Source organism: Stigmatopora argus, chromosome 17, assembly GCF_051989625.1.
Source record: "Stigmatopora argus isolate UIUO_Sarg chromosome 17, RoL_Sarg_1.0, whole genome shotgun sequence".
Classification (NCBI taxonomy): domain Eukaryota; kingdom Metazoa; phylum Chordata; class Actinopteri; order Syngnathiformes; family Syngnathidae; genus Stigmatopora; species Stigmatopora argus.
The window spans coordinates 9510981-9525435 of record NC_135403.1 but is presented as its reverse complement, the minus strand read 5'-3'; the positions used below and the strand labels follow the sequence as shown (position 1 = coordinate 9525435).

The 14455-nt window shown below is 42.4% G+C and overlaps 1 protein-coding gene and 1 long non-coding RNA gene across 4 annotated transcripts in view; one reads left to right on the top strand and one right to left on the bottom strand.

The window, feature by feature from the left end:
• csrnp1b (cysteine-serine-rich nuclear protein 1b) overlaps window positions 1-14455 on the top strand; it is a 78210-nt gene that overhangs the window by 15091 nt on the left and 48664 nt on the right. The window lies entirely within an intron of this gene.
• LOC144091481 (uncharacterized) lies at window positions 1493-6241 on the bottom strand. Its single transcript, XR_013305719.1, has 4 exons — window positions 6173-6241; window positions 5260-5354; window positions 1697-1873; window positions 1493-1619 (listed from the first exon to the last, which is right to left on the bottom strand). It is a non-coding gene; the product is annotated as an uncharacterized LOC144091481 (long non-coding RNA).

Here is a 14455-nt window from a genome sequence, read left to right as displayed (position 1 = left end):
AATAGAGGTCCAACATGCGACGTTAACGGATCGTCATCCTTTTAAGTTCTGAGCACGACATCCCTGCTGCATCACTCCCTCCCACGACTTTTCCTCGCACCTCCACACCACCGCGCACTCCCTTCTGAAACAGCACTTCGGTCACATTGGTTATTAATACACTGCATCGCCCACCGAGTGTGCTCAGCACAAGAGTGAAAATATCTGACAGGCTCTATTTATAGAGCCTGAAGGCAGACGGTAGGAATCCACGGCAACGTGATCCAGCCTTTTCTGGAGTCGTGTTCCACGAGAAAGGGTCTCTGCGAGAATTGAGCACAGGTCAACAGAGGCACTTTTGGCATGAAGGGGAAAAAGTGCCTATACGAGACAAGTCGTAAGCAATAAGCACCTGCAATTGTTCTGTGTGACGCTGGGCGAGGCGCATAGATGAAAGACGGTCAAACGTGAAGTAACGTGACAGTAGTAGGTGTGTACGTGTCACTCAATGATTTCTAAGTGATTGTTGCGGTTTTGGGTTGCGACTGATGACATCCTGAAAGAATGCGTGTGTTTTTATGAGCTCATTCTGTCAGCAAGGGCCATGTTTAAATCGCATGCCAGCTGCGTGAGGCGAACAGGGTCAGATGTAGGTCGGCTCAGAGACCGTGGACGTCATTTCGTTTTCAAAGTCTGTTCTTGCGTTAAAATGAAAAGGGTCTTCAATTGTTGGAAGTACACGGCCAAAATAACAAATTGAGATTTGTTGGCATTTAAGAGTTCAGGTCCTGCTCCATATTGATCAAATTATTGATCAGGAGGCCTTTTTCTCTATAGAGTTGTCCATTTTGGGGAGTAGTGTTCGTATAACCCGCCGCCATAGATGTTTCCTGTCAGCGTATCACCCTGGGAATACTCAACCGACCTTTGGTCGAACTGTCGTACTTTATTGTCTAGGGTTAAAAGAGATATATGATGCAATTTTTACACTAATTAAACTAGCTCCCTGGTGTCTTTACAAAACGTCTGCCACATGTTTCAATGCCCTTTAAGAATCACGGTTACAAGAGAAGTTCACTAAATTGCTGCCGTAAAGTTTAGACTATAAGCCACAACTTTTTATCGCAAGTCAATTTTCGGTTGATCTCAGGAGTGCACATTCTTGTCTATTTTAGTGTTGCTTTTAACTTTGTTTACTAACCATCTTTGATTTTTAAGTATTTTTGTTCCTGTTTGTTGGTGTCAAGCAGTGTTAGCAGGTTCTGTTCTTATTTAATTGCCTGTAGATGCAGTAAATGGTAGTCAACGATTATTTCTTTCTAAATACAGACTTTTAACTCCCAATCAGATTGCGCCAAACCAAAACTGAGATTTTCCAAACGCTAACCTTGACTGTACCCGTGGTCTGTGTATAGTCTTAAACTGCAAACTACTTTGCTCAAAACCAAACTATTTTTTTTAAACCACAAGACTCCCCGTTTTCTTCTTTTTTAATGTTAGCACATAAATCTATTTCATATCCTCCTTTCCCCCTGCCGTGTCTTCTTTTTTTATGTTGAGGCACAAGTGAATTGATGTTCAGTGCTTGTGACACATCTGTTGCCCCCCGTAGTCCACCCTTCTCCTCCCGCTTCTCTTTTCTGAAAGACATACACACAAGTGACTGGTGTGTGTCTCTATGACACACGCACACATAGGCGGTGGTGAGCAGACGGACCGTCAGACTGTACGTCTGCCTTTCCCGGTGATGCCGCCATGTACTCGCGACTCATGAGCCTGCGTGTGTTCTGCCCAAGCATGTGGAGCAAGTCACGTGTTTGCATCGTGTCTGTCTGCTCACCTGGTGGTTGCCATGGGAACAGCCAGACAGCGGCAGACTTTGCACCCGCCTCCCCTGGGGGGATTGTGAGAACACAGAGGAGGTTTAAGGTCGAGGAATCACTGTAGTAAAAGGGAGGGGGGGTCTCTAAATTCATTATAGTTTTTATAAGGCTGCAAGACATAATTTATATGTTACTCTTATACTTTCCAATGGTCTCATTCGTTGGAGGAGATATCATTTTTGTCTTTTTAACCACTTTTAACAGTTCTATGATATTGATTTCCTTCTTAGGTAGACCAGTGTATCTATAGAAACAATTTAAAAAGTACTTTCCCGACTATATCTTCCCGTTAAGACACCAATATCATGTAAATGAATGTGGTGTCCAGATAAGTTTCAAACCTTTTGGTTCACAAAGTGATGATATAACATTTAAACCAGTGTTAATGATAATGATAATTTTATTTTGAGCATTTGTGGTTTAAATGTGCCCTTTAATTTGGCTTTAAAATTGCATGGCGGACTCTTGTATACCAACACTTAACACATGCGTGTCACAAGACTGTGCCACTCTGTTAAGGAATGTCATCTTTGAGCAAATAAAGACAAAGGTGCCAATGTTAACACATAATGGGGACCTCTCTGTAAATGGACTAATGACAGCCTCGCAGCAAATCTGAGATCCAAACACTCGTGCTTTGTTGTCTCTCAGTGCTGTCACTGTCTGATCGTTTGCATTCTAAAAAACACAATCGCCTCTGTTGTGCTTTTATTTTTGCCGTCGTGTCCTGTAGAAGAAAACCCACAGCTGGAGATTTTTTTTCTTCTAAACTCAGCACTGCTGCAAGTTATTCTTACGGTTGACCCCCCTCCTACTCCCACCCATCCCTTAATTATGGTTCCAGTTTTTTTTGTAATGCTGATGCCTGAATAGCAAGATGTTCCGGGCTTTATCACACCAGTTGCACACTTCTCTTCTTTGTGTTTTGCCAGCTGCCCTCAGAGAAGGAGGAGGCGGTGCAAAAGGGTGAATGTGGGTCTTGTGTGGTGTATGTGCACTATATGAGGTTAATGGTGTGTAGTAAATGATGTTAAGGCTATCTGAATAGATTTGTTGTTTTAAAGCAGACCTAAATGTGCCCCATGAGAGCATGAGCCCTCCAAATATTGAACCTCAGAAATTTTAATAGTAAACATTTGATCAATCATTTCTGCAAATCATCAGACGGAATTTTTCAAAAATGTTTGCATGTGATCTGGATTGTTCAGTAATGAAAGTTATATTGAGATGACATTCAAAGCTATCAATAAGGCTGAAAATATCAAAATATACAAAAGTTAATGGAAATATTTTCTAAATATATACTACAAATTATCTACTAAAATATAAAAAATCAAAATGTTTAACATTTTTTTTTACTGAAGATGATATTTGAAAACACTCAAGCACAAATCATTTTGAAAAAAAGTATATCTTGGATTTAAAGAGCTTCTTGAATGGTGGTAAATAATTCATATTTAAAAGGAACTTTTAACTGTTGGTCAACACTAGTTTCTGCTAGCGTTGCAGCTCTATTTACATTTTTGGTACTGACATGATAGTTCTTTTTCTTCACACTTTATGGGTGGACTGGCACTCCAGAGACCCAACTATGTGTAAACGAGTCCCCTTTAAGATACTAAAGCATGAACAGTGATGAATAAATTCCACTCAAGTTGTACTTAAACAGTGAGAAAGTATTCATTTCCAAACAAACAGATTTGCCCCGGATATCCAAAAACCCACTTAAAAGTTTGGGGCGTGATTCTTCTCAGCCTTTTCTTTGATAAACCGTGGACCCCCAATACCCCGTCCCCCCCATCACAGCTGCAAGCCACTGGCAAAGGCAGCAGCAGGAATGCAAAGTGGAAGGCAAGAGGAAAAATGGTTTTAGGCAAAAAAAGGAGCCTCAAACAAACTAGTGTAGCGGGAGATAGATGCATAACAGCAAGGTCCTGGGAAGACCACATGCGCATAAAGCACGAGCAAGGCATCCCACCGGCGGGGATACTCTTATATAAAGCAACTGGGGCTGCCGCTCACCACACTCTCACATGGCGGGACCATGTGAGAGACACTGTGACTCCCCTTCCCACAGCTTTGTCTCGCATCGTACCAGACAGCCACACAAACATTCAGGCCAGCGTTTCCACCTAAACATACCCGCTTAGCCTTCCCTTCAAGTCGCCCTGATTGCTTTTTCTGTCTCCCCTGACATGGGTTTGTAACCATCCCTCGTCCTCTTCCCCAGTGCCTCACAGAGGATGGCCTCGGGTCACTGCAATGTTCAGCTGCGGGGCCAACAACAGGGTGGGGATGGAGGGCGGCAGAAAGTGCTGACTGCACAGGAAACGGGCCACCCACGTGACGTCACGTTAGCAGCATTGTGTTCGTGACAGACTCCCATATTCCTTCCTGGACATTCCCGACACGCCGGCGACAGGGAACACCACCCTGCTGGGAATGTTCATAAGCCCACGCAGCATACAAGTAGTATGTCAAGTATGTAGAAGTTGGATTGCTTCCCTTTTACAGGGAGAGTGGAGCATTTACAAGCCATTGTACGGAAGTTAAACAACTCCAAACCACTAATATAGGTGCTCCCCGAGTTTAGAGTTACAAACATGCAATACGAGTCGTGGGCCGTCTCTGGCATTGTCATGCTATACTTTTGCGGGGACTCTGGCAGCTAGCCAGTAGCATGAGCCAACGGTTCACTCCTCCTCCTCCATAAGTAGCTGTAATTGACATCTAGAGTGAATTAATCTACTGTTCTCGGAGAAGGGTTCAAAAAGGAAGCAGCTGCAGCGCTTCCTGCCACCTATATAGACAGTTGACTATTATCCCTGCCAGGGAAAGATCCCTGGGATTGTTTTCTCTCTGTACACATATTCTGGGCGTCTTTCCCAGTCGGCAGGCGATCGGGAGCGCTTGTTCCCAACTCGCGCTACCCACTAACCCCGCGGCCACGCTCCGCTGTGTCCGGGCGCTTGCCGCTAAAGTCAGCGTCACTCCCAGGCAAACACGGTGAACTAGACGGATTATCTTTGTCGAGGGAAGAGATCGAGACAGATTATCACATAAGCGTCCTCACCATCAGCATTCTGACTCCCTCCGGGAAACTTTACCACACTCTCTTGATTCGTGCAAATGCTTATTGGCGGAATACGGCCATGAGAATGCTTTTTGGAAAAGAGCTTCCACTGGAAAAAACGGCGACACTCCTTTGATGAAATCGGACTGATAATCTAATTTCTTATTGTCCGACATAAATTGCCGGAACGCGACTATGAATATTTGATGAGAATGGGGGAATTAAAGCAGCCTCAGCACGGTTAGGCTTTTCCATCTCAACAGTTTATAGTGGCTCTCGAACATTGTCAGCATTTTTCTTCCTCATCCCTCCTCCTTTACTTACTTACGCCATTGCCCAGGGAAAACATTCTTGCATTGTAGCAGCGGTTATTGGCGTGTATTTGTTGTTCGCAAGAAGGCCAGCCATCGCCGGGTATCCTAAGGTCAGAGGTCAGAGGAAAGAAGTGTCCCAGAATGTGACATTATCTTGTCAAGGGACAATGTTTGTTTGTTTTTACACAAATTAATGATTGCTTTGAGTTGGCTACACACAGACTAACATTAGGGCTTAATTTGACCTTATTTCCCCCTCAGTTTGTTTTGATTCAATATTACTTTTTTTTTTTTTAGATCACTATCTCATTTCTTTTTAAAAAGTATTGATTACATCATGCATGCGATTAGTTTCACATTGCCTAGCGTATAACAAAAAGTAGACCAGTGGTAGACGGTCAATACCAAAGAATTTTACGATGCAAAAGTAACGATTTATGTACTGTACATGTTGGAAACATATGGTCCCAGGTTAAATTACAGACTACATAGCCTTATTTAAAAAACCCAAAACAAAACACTGCATCATGTCCAGTAAACTTGTTGGAAGCCAAAAACGGCTTTTCTATGGAATGCCTTTGAGTTGAGTCGTCGTAAATGTGTTTTATGACAGCAGTGAGTGCAGTGAAGTCGATTTTGGAGGTCGCACGGTTTCAAAGGAAGTGCAAGGTAACACGAAGCTGGGGGGGCGGGAGGCTGGGGCAAAGTCACTGTCTTGGATGGAAACAAGCTTTTGACCGCGTAATAAAGTAAGAAGTGCAACGGTATGAGACATAAAGTCCGTAATGGGCGAGGCATTGACACAAAGTGGAGTGAGAAATAATGTTGTAGTAAATCTTGTCTTGCTTTCTCCTTGTGGAATTTTAAGTATACAGGAAAGTCACAAAAGTAAAGTTACTGTGCTGTTAGAGCTTGTGACATACCGAGTGACGAGACCGAATGCGACAGAAAACTGAAGAATTGTAGACTGTTTGTGACCATATGCCGTACACTAAATAACAGGAGAAAACAGTGAAATATTATTATAAGAACATAGTATCATTTTTTTGTAGAGTTTTTCGTATTACCTCTTTAGAATTAAGAAGCTCCATTGTGTTGTCACTTCTGCCTGCAGGTGATAAATGTCCTTATAGATGGTTAATAGTGGTGAAGAGTTATGGCGTCTAGGTCATATGGTTGCCGCAGCAACCATGACATCAGGACAGACATTGTGATGCATGAAAAACTCTTAATGGCGGAAGGGGGGTGAGATCCCTCGGCGACCCAGACGGAAAGATGTGACAGAGTAGACTATCATTTTCAGCCCACCACGATATTTTTTTTCTCACTATTCCCCCATTTGCTGAGTACCTTTTTCTGACCCTGTTAATGAATTATGAACATTGTGTAACCTGTTACATAAACGCAAATACAGGACACTGATAGAGATGGAGACACAGAAGAACAGTCTTGAAGCAAAGACCACGAATCCCATGATACGGTCACACAGCTGACAAGGATGACAAGAGGCCATGTTGCGTAATGGTTCAGGGCTTAGTTCAGGGTCAATAAAAAAGTAGTGCATTTACTGTGGAACACAGGTTAGGATTTGGGGGATTCTTTGCTATAGATGGCATGGGGTACCTTAAGTTTAAGATAAAATTATAAGATTTATTTTATGGAAGCTATAAGTGTATGTTTTTCGTCATTTAGTTTGGTGACTATCATTAGTTTCTGAACAGTAGTCCAACTCAGAAGACATGTTTGCCCATTGGTTTGATTCACAGCAGCAGAAAGGCATGATGTTACTGAAAACACACGTGGCTACTGTATCACATCCAATCTTGTGACCAAATCCGATAACGTCTGATACTGAAAATTAACCTTATATAGCCTCGCCTAATAGTCAGGCTATATAAGGTCACTAGTGAGCTTTGCATCTTTGTCTGTCTTTTCACAGGGATTTTGTGTGGGGGTGTATGTGGGTAACCTGTGTGCAAGCTGCGTAATGTATCAAGGTGCAACTATGACTCACGCTCAGTTCGACTTGACAATAGCTGGTAATGTCACGCCGCAAGAGAGCACTTGAGTGAGAAATGTACCATTTTATGAATGAGACTCACAAAGCCCTTATTATGTGATGACAGGGTTAGTCAGGACAGACAAATTAACCCGATGACGATGGAGATGCGAGTTGATTCTTATCTAACTTATTGTTCGTAGGATTGTTCTTCGGAAGAGAAGTAGGAAATGATCAAATTGATACTTTGGAGGGAAAAGCATATCTTAAAAACTATTCAATTTTTGTAAGCAGGTTTATCCTGGTGCAGAAATATTTTCACAAATCATATTTAGTGCTTTTTGAAGTTTGTAAAAATAGCCCCAACCAGTCTATTATACCAGGAAGTGTAGAAATGTCCCAAGAAAAAGCAGTCTCCTAATAAAAATACCCAAAAGTACAAAAAAATTGGGCGAAAAGAACATTACATTAAAACGATCATATCCCCGGTTTTCTGTGGTCTATCATCGCTGAATAAAAACTGGGAAATGTGAGAGGAGATGGGTGATAACAGGAAGCCTAAAAAAGTATAAATGGCTCCCGCCGGAAATTGATCGAATGTGAGTCACACCTTTTGGGCCTAGAGTGCTAACATTGTCCGAACCGATCTAGATGGGCATGTGGCATCATGCATGAACGTGTTGAGCAACAGATACCAAAAGTGAGAAGTTCAAAAAGGGAAGCGCACTCCCTAACAATGAAAGATGGAGGCGCTTATGTCATCCATATGACTCGGGGCGAAGCTATTTATAGCTTGAGCACAGGCCCTTTCATATCAGCGCCAGCCACAGTGGCCTTTTTATCCTCCACAGACAGCGTAGCCTTATGGCTTGTTGATGTGGCTGCAAGTTAACGACTCACGTGGCAGATGACTGCAAAACGATGACCCCGAAATAGACGTGAACTGGACAAGACCTAACTGTTGCGGAGACTGTCTGTGTGAAGCCGATTGATCTTCAATAAGGGCTAATACACTTCATATCGTACTTGTGTAAAATGAACGAGTATTAAGAGCCTGGAACAGAAAAGAGAACTAAAAGATAGACAGATTCGCCACGCCGGAAATCCTTCGTTCACCAAAATCTGCAGTTTTGTCTGCTTTAAATGTAGACATGTTAACTGTTCTCCAATCACGTCAGTTTAAAATCTATATATTTTATAAATAGTGCTCCATTTGAAATTTTAAGTTTTAGTCCAACTCAATAACCTTAGGCTCCCTTGACGTATTCAGTTACTTTTCTTTGAGATGTCTTTTGGACCGCCTGCCACATATCCATTAGCCAATAGAGTATGTCAGTTCGGCCTATTTGTTTATGCTGTGCAACATGATAGCCCTTTTGGGATGAACTCTACCGAGGGACGTCTCAGGAACAGACGGCGGCACGTCGCTCTCGCCCTTGCATTATTATTCTGCAAACTGCCCTGCTGGTTACCATGACACAATAAGGGGGGCTCTGGGAAGCCAACCCTACAGACATAAGGGACAAACACCTTAAAAAAGATAGTAGAACCAATCACCCAGTGGATTTGGTTTCTGCCAAGCTGCCCTAAATTGTCACCAGGTGGGATCATAATGCTGGAGTTCTTGGATGTATAATGATAGACTGCTGGACAGATCTTTGGACATTTTTAAGGACATGTTACACTACAAGGACAAGCACAAGAGTGTCAACCTGAAACACAGTTTGGCATTGTTCTTTGATGATGAGCCCGACTTGTGTGCTTCTGAGCTGTGCTAAAGCTGAGCCAAGACAACTTGTCTTTATGTAATTGTCTCAAACATTATCCCTATCCATCCACATCTGAACCCTCAGTTGTGACTCATACGTGCCTCCCAAACGCCCAAACACAGACAGATTCATGACTTGCTGATCCACGGCGACACAGTGAGTCATCCTCGCAGCACATGCCTCCTCGGTTGCGGTGTGGGCTCAGCGAGTGTCGGCCACCCCTCTGCTTTTCTCACCAGTTCTGCATGTGCTTGAACGTACTGTTCGTCATTCGCAGGAAGAAAATGTGTCATGAAACGTTACATTTATGGTACAAATGGGGCATAAAGAAACCTAACGGAACGTTTTCAGTACGCTACTTGTAACTTTTCTTACCTGCTGGCACACTTGTCAACTACCAATTTGTACTATCGCAAATGAGCTTCATGCTTATTGCTGTCTGAGCCTGCCTGTGGTGTTATGGAGAAATTATTTCTGTAAAAAAGTATCCTTTATGTGGATGGCCAGTTGAGAACAAGAGGATTGTAGATAGGTTAACTGTGCACAACTGTGAGCCACATGGACACAAGCCAATCAGTGGGCGCTTGAATTCCTTAACTCATTCAGTACCAAGCCAAAATTATTATAAAAAAGATACTCCTGCCCTTGATGCTGAACTAGTGAATTAATTGGTATTTTCTGCATTTTTTTACTCTGAGTCTACCATAGTCATCCATAGACATAAGCAAATTCAGAAATCCAGCTGGGGATCATTTCGTTCGTCCACTGTAGTAATAGATGAATTTGGAAATGGTGTGTTTGTACTGTTATTTTACATTAGGTTCTGTGTCTAGGTGTCTTTTTCTGTGTAAATATACACCTATATGAAATGGAAATATTTTAGGCCCATCCAATCAGAGCCCAACTCTTTTTCTGGTGGGTATTGTGCTTGACTCACTTCTCCCTCTGAATGATTTTACAAATGAGGCGTTTATGAGTATTGCCCGGCAACTACTAAAACACAGTAACCTATACATGAGAACGAATGCGACTATGAACATTCTTGTTTTATCGGCGAGTGAAAGATTCATGCTCCAATGACTTTCCTAAAATAAAACTGTGATGACGTCGTAGTTGAGTTTGCTTGCAGGTCAGTAGGATGCAAGCAAAAATGAGGGTGGAAGCTGGTATTCCATTCTTTTTTCTCCGAGTCTTGGTCTGCACAAACTCATGTGTCATTGTTAGATTCCCTGTGCTAAAAACAACTCATCCACACGGTCAGGCTTTCATAATCACCATCGGTATAACACCGTGGGAGGCTGCCGCTTTTGATTGCGTAAGATTCCTTGCAGCAGCAAATCAGCTCTGCCCGAGCTACTGTAAAATATTAGTATGCCCTTACCCCCCCTGAAACATATCCAGATGAAGAGCGAGGGTGCCATTTTTTTATGAAGACCAGCCTCTTCGCTTGCATAAAATAGGTTTATAGTCTCCTCTAGATGGGCTCATCAAATATACTCCATCTGTATTATTCATAACTGCTGTTGTGAGATTTGTGCGCGTGTATACATCTATTCCCGACTGTATGAATGTTGATGGTTTGCCTGTTTTATTGACCCATCATGTGTATTTTGTGGCACCTGCAGTGGAGTCTTGTCCTTTAATGATTCACCGGGTTGCCTCCCAATTAGCTGTTCACAGAGAAGCGTGTCTGCGATTTGGCGTCAGGCTCCCAATGAGGTTAAAGTTCATCCCTTTCCACTTGGAGGTCTTTATGAAACCACGCAGGGCTGGAGAATTCCCCAGTTTATTATTTAATCGGCTCTACAAAGCCTGCCTGATAAGAACAGAGCTATTTTATTACACATGGATTACATTGACAACTTTGGAATTTACATTAGCTGACAGGTCCAGGAAAACCTTGCTTGCTGCACGTTTTCATTTTGTGGATTGAATCATTGCTCTGGGGCTCTTAGAAGTATTTATTATTTTTAGAATCAAAATAAGAATACATCTTCTTACAGACAGCGATTTAATTTGATGTTGCTGAGAGGGAAATACAGCTTTTTATTTACTATAGTGCTCAATGTTGCTTACTTATGTCTCTTTAAACTAGGAAAGAAAGGAAGAAAGATACTTTTAAAATGCACCTCCTACAGATTTGTGGTTATGAGGTATATCTGAAATCTGGACTGAATATATACATACTTGATGCGTGGATAGCTGTGCTATATATCAATAATCTTATTCAAGACTGCCTGCCATGCCTCACTGAACACAGAAAAAGACAAAATTGGCTTGAGAAACATACGTAGGCGCTATTGAAATCAGGATAAGTAGATAATAGGCTTGTTGTATATCATACCGAAGGGTGTCTATCAAGGAATACAATTTGAACATGATCCAAACATTAGTAAAGTCTTTCGTTGGCTGAGATCCAAACTGTTGAATCCTTTTTAAATCCTAGCATAGTACATTATCTTGTTTTGTGTGTTCGTGCGACTTATATAGCCTTCCTTGCGGGAGATGCCGCGTCTCCCCGGAGCATGTCTGGTATGTACACACGACTGCGGGGGGATACCTCTCCTTATGCTTTGCAGAATGTGTGAATCACGCAGACACAAGAATGTGCGCCCCCACCCCTGGTAGGCGCCCATGTATACCAAAAAAAAATACTCATGGACGAGAAAAACAAACTCACTTGACATTGCTGAAAATTGTGTCCTTATCTGCTTTGAGGCAAATAGAAAAATGCAATCATTTTGTTTTATATTATTTCATTAAGTTTATGAGCATTAGGAAATTGAATGCATCAACCGCAGAAATGTGATTGACTACTGCAGATGTAAAGTGAAAATGATAACAAAAATCTTTTTTGTTTGGTGTTGCATAATCATATATGCCCCAAACTTTATGACATTATTCAGTTGGACAATCAGAAATTTAAAGTTCAACAGTAAAGGTTATAGTGCGTTTTAAATTCATTCATTCATTTTCCGTACCGCACAACAAATGCCCTTTTTTTATTTATACAAGAAGACAATAAAAGCATTTGAACGTGCATCGATGATCGCTGATTATCCGTTTTACAACCCTTTACTTCATAATCGCAAGATCTGTATCTTGAAGATGACCCAAATTGTAAATGTGTGATGAAGGACACAGTAGTGACGTTAAGGTGATCGCACCAGGCAACGGCTTACCTGGAAAACCATTTGACTGAGATCCGTGAACACAATTGCAGAGAGTAAGTGCCGGTGACCTACAAAGAGATTGAGGGATGCGTTTCCTGTGACAACACAGATGGACTGTGTGGGAGGAGGAGGGCAAAATAAAGATCTGCCGGTTTTCTCTGTACTGCCAGAGGCTGTTTTTTGTGTAACTATCAGGGGTCAAGATTCGCCGAGAGCATGCACGAGCATATGATTAGCATTTTCCCACTGCGGATATGATATATCAAAAGTGCGCAGCAATCAGCGAGGGGAAGAGTAATCAGCCAGGCGACGGGAGGACATATGGCGAGATGATTAGACCTGCAGACTGAATTGAGACGCCTCTCCCTTGACAACCACATGCGTCTCCCTCGTCTTTATAATTCAGGGTCATGCCAAGGAGGAGGAACATGCATCCGCTATAGGTTGCCTGACGTAGTGCGCGTTGTTTTGTAACAGGCTTCCAGCGTGTTGATGTAAGTGGCCCAGGCAGTGTGGGTCAGCACACCTAATCTGCTGTGTGATCTGGAGCCATTTGATTGACTTAACGCAAGTCACTGACTGAGTAGACTTGGAAGTAAGCGCTGACCTGGCTTAGTTTCGTTTGTATGAGCTTAGGTGATGTAGCTGCGTTGACGCTAAGGCTTTAAAGAGACGTACCAGACTGATGTGTCCCTTTTAAACCTTGACTTGCGGGTTTAAATTGTTCAGTGTCCAAGCTTGTAACTCAATTTCCTGTATTTGTTTATCCAATCAATTTTCCAATGTGAAATGAATTTCAATGTCATCTTAATGAACACTTTGAGAGGAAGGTTCTAACAGGGTGGACATTTTGGGTAATGTTAATTGAAAATGATTACATGATAAAACTTCACTTATCAACATAATTCCGTTTGCAAATATTTTGTACCCCTAGAGTTTAAATATCAATTGATATTTTACTATGATGGAGTGGACATGTTGAATTTGACAATGTCTAAATATTTATTATTCAACTATCCACATTTTCAGTCTCCAATGAAGGCATACTCCCTGCAATGGTCATATTAATGACAAAATCAGAGAGAAGTGTGAGGCAGGCATGCTAAGACCACTGTGTTCTTTAAATTGATTCCAATTATTATTATTATTATTACAAATCAACTCCCTGTTTCAAATTCATCTCATTCTCTTCTGATCGTATGTGAGCATCCAAGTCCCAACTGACCCTTCCTCTCTAGAGGGCTTTATATTCCCTCAAGAGGACAAGCCATCACTCCTTATTACACACTCCGGGAGGGGAAATAAGTAGGCCACACTGGCATTATGTGTGTTTTCTCATGCCGCCAAGTGGGTTTGAAGTAAAGCCGACAAGGGCTGCACATCCGCCGGGGATGTCAGAGGTGGTAAACAGACAGTGGCACGTCTTAATATACACCTCACCGACACTTTGCATGGAAAATACAACAAGTACTCCCATTTCCTGCAGAGATTGTAAAGCCATTGATACGGTGGAGGAACACTCCGCTGTACTTGAAAATACTGTAGCTGAGCTGCTCTAATCTTCCACGTCTGGCCCAAAGCTGTCCGCTACTTATTATCTAGCTCATCGCCAGCTTCCTGTTTCAGCATCTGTTTATTGCGAGGATGCCTTCACGGTATTCACCAATTCAGGTGTGGTGAAAGCGATCCAAGGTAGCTGGCAGTCAACAGATGGTCCACTGACCTTCCAATGTGCGATTAGGCTTTTTAGGAGAGGATTTAAGAAGATCTCTCAGTTTCTACTTATTATTCCGTCCACGCTGGCTCGCCGTCGTCCTTGGCACGCATCCCGCTGCTTGCATCTGTCTCATTAGCAGACGACGCCTATAGCCAAGTAGCCCAATGTGAATATGATCCACTTTTTAACTAAGTATGCCACTGCAATATTTGCTCAAGTATTGCTAGGAAGTCTTTTGTCTGCTAAGCCCGATAATCTTTGTGGAAATCCCTCCGTATCTGCTTGGATTAAGTATTCAGCTGAAGATCCAGCTGGACGTTATTAAATGTTAAAGCAGCATAAAGCCTAATTAGGCCAAGGAGTCCACTCTTGGGATGGTCCTGCGCGACATTCCTGACCACCAAACTGAGAACTTTGCAGCTTCCCTTTTGGGGCTCCATTATTAAAGCACAAAAACATTTCCAGGAAAGTGGTCGTTCATAGCGATGAACAATGGCTATTGCTCTAATTGACACCGTGCCCCAATTAGGGAAACATCCAGTGAAGAA